This window comes from Rhagoletis pomonella, unplaced genomic scaffold, assembly GCF_013731165.1.
Source record: "Rhagoletis pomonella isolate Grant_MI unplaced genomic scaffold, Rhpom_1.0 Rhpom_scaffold_00010, whole genome shotgun sequence".
Classification (NCBI taxonomy): Eukaryota; Metazoa; Arthropoda; class Insecta; order Diptera; family Tephritidae; genus Rhagoletis; species Rhagoletis pomonella.
Genome location: NW_023458564.1, coordinates 7,139,650 through 7,141,971, shown reverse-complemented (window position 1 = coordinate 7,141,971; position 2,322 = coordinate 7,139,650).

Sequence of the window (2,322 nt, the reverse complement as noted above, 5' to 3'; positions counted from 1 at the left end):
AAATTATTATGGAGATTTAGCTTTGGCTATACATACATATATTCTAAAGCTCTCATGATGCATATATACCTCTTGAGACATTTAGCTACAGCACTGAGAAGTGGTATTTTATCAAAGCCAGGTTACACTTTAAGGTAAAACTTAGAGGGATTGCTATCTTTCGTATGCCTAGCCTGCAGACGTGATTTTATAATTTCATAGTTTTAAACGGCCTAAATACCTTAACACGCTTAATAAATATAAAGCTATAACAAAATGACCACAGAAATAAAATATAACATCATTAAATAATTTTTCATATTTCTATAAAAACGTGTGCTGAAACTCGCGGGTATAAGCTAGTTATTTAATAAGTTAAATGAGTTTTAAAAGATGGGTAGCAATCGAAATTAAAGGTCTTATGTCCCACCTATATTTAGGAAAATATTGGTCACATGTTTAAAAATCCAATTTCAACTTGAATTGCGACCATTAGGTAATTGAAATTTGTATCACACTATCAAAAGGTTTATGAAGGTTTTAGTTTGAAAACATTTTGAATAGGGTAGCCGCCTGTTCAAAAAATCGAATTTATTAAATTATGCACAAGCTATATGAAATATTAAAATATTGGTGTCAAACGAAAGAATGGTTAATATGATTAATTTAAATGTTTAGATAATTTTTGAGGTATTTGAAGAGGGTTTCCACTGCTTAAAAAATTTAAATTCTTATTATTTAATAAGTTAAATGAATTATTAAACGGTGTGTATTAATCGAGATGGAGTTGGAAAGGTTTTATTTCAAAACCATATTTAGGAGGGTTGCCACGAATTTGAAAAATGAAATTCAACTGAAGTCGTAAGTTGAGTAAAATATGTATCCCAATGTCAGGCGAAAGATATTTAAGAAGATTTAGTTTGAACATACTCTTTAAATGGGTTGTCACCTGTTCGAAAGGTCAAATTTTATTAACTTATTCTCAAGCTATGAATGTGAAAAATGTATTTAAGTATGAGTGTCAAACGAATGAGTTTTAGGAAAGCTTTAATTTGAAAATACATTTAATTGGGGTTGCCACCTGGTTGAAAAGTCGTATCTTTCTTATTTATTTATTTATTTAATTTAATTTTATAAAAGGCTTAAATAACAATAACAATTACTATATAAACCGTGAAACACAGCGCTTGCAGCAGAGGCTTTAGACTATATCTATATTTTTTATGAAGGTCATCAGATCTGCACTATATGTATATATTTATAAATAACTAAAATAGCTTATACATATGTTATTTACCAACAATTTTATTTATATATTTATAAAAATATATGAACATTTGAAATCATAACCTTAAACCGAACTTCACGCGGGCAAAGCTTAGGGTAAAAGCTAGTATGTATATATGTTCTTATGTACACAGAAGTACATACATATATACCACCTACAAGAATTAACGTCAAGCAAACTTTCTTATTTCTAGGCACGTTCCATTTGCCTAAGGCCACTCGAAATATGCAAAAAATAGAAATTTTAGCTGATAACGTTTAGTTGAAAGCAGGCTCGTATGTATAATCATCTTAATTGATAGTACTTAAACGAACATAATTACCGACATACGTACGTACATTTGCAGGGACGGATACAGAATTTTTGTTGGGAGGGGCCAAGGTGTAAATTTGTCAGATAAGGTTAGATTAACTTGACATCGAAACCGATTCACCGATATGTGACCTGTCAAATTTCGAGTTGGAAGCATCCAACTTGTTTGAATCCTGTTTTATTTCCAATACAAATAGATATGTACATAGAGCTTCGAATAATTATTAGGATGTATGAAGTGCAAATTGTTAGATCAAACTGTTTTTCGTAAAGTGGTAAGCAGTGCGCGCTACCTCTCCGCGGGGCCTGAGTTCAAGCCCTAGTCCATGCAACATCGCAAAAATATATAGAAAAAAGGTTTTTACAAGCTTTTATTTAACTTCACTTGTATGTATGTATGTATGTATGTATGTATGTCCTGGAACTTTGCAGTCAATATTTAACAAACTTCCCGATGAGCTACAGACTTGAAACTTCAAACTTAGCTCATAACTCGAGGACAATACAATTTAAAAGATGTTTTAATCCGCTAGGTGGCGCAGGAGTCGAGATATTTGTAAAACCCGCATTTATGGTCTGATTTGGTTCGTATTTAGAACATTTATTACGTATATGAAAAGAAATTAATCCGAAAAAAAATTTTGCCGATAGGTGGCGCAGGAGTCGAGATATTTGGAAAACCCGTATTTATGATCCGATGTGGTTCATATTTAGAACATATATGACTTATATGAAAATAAATA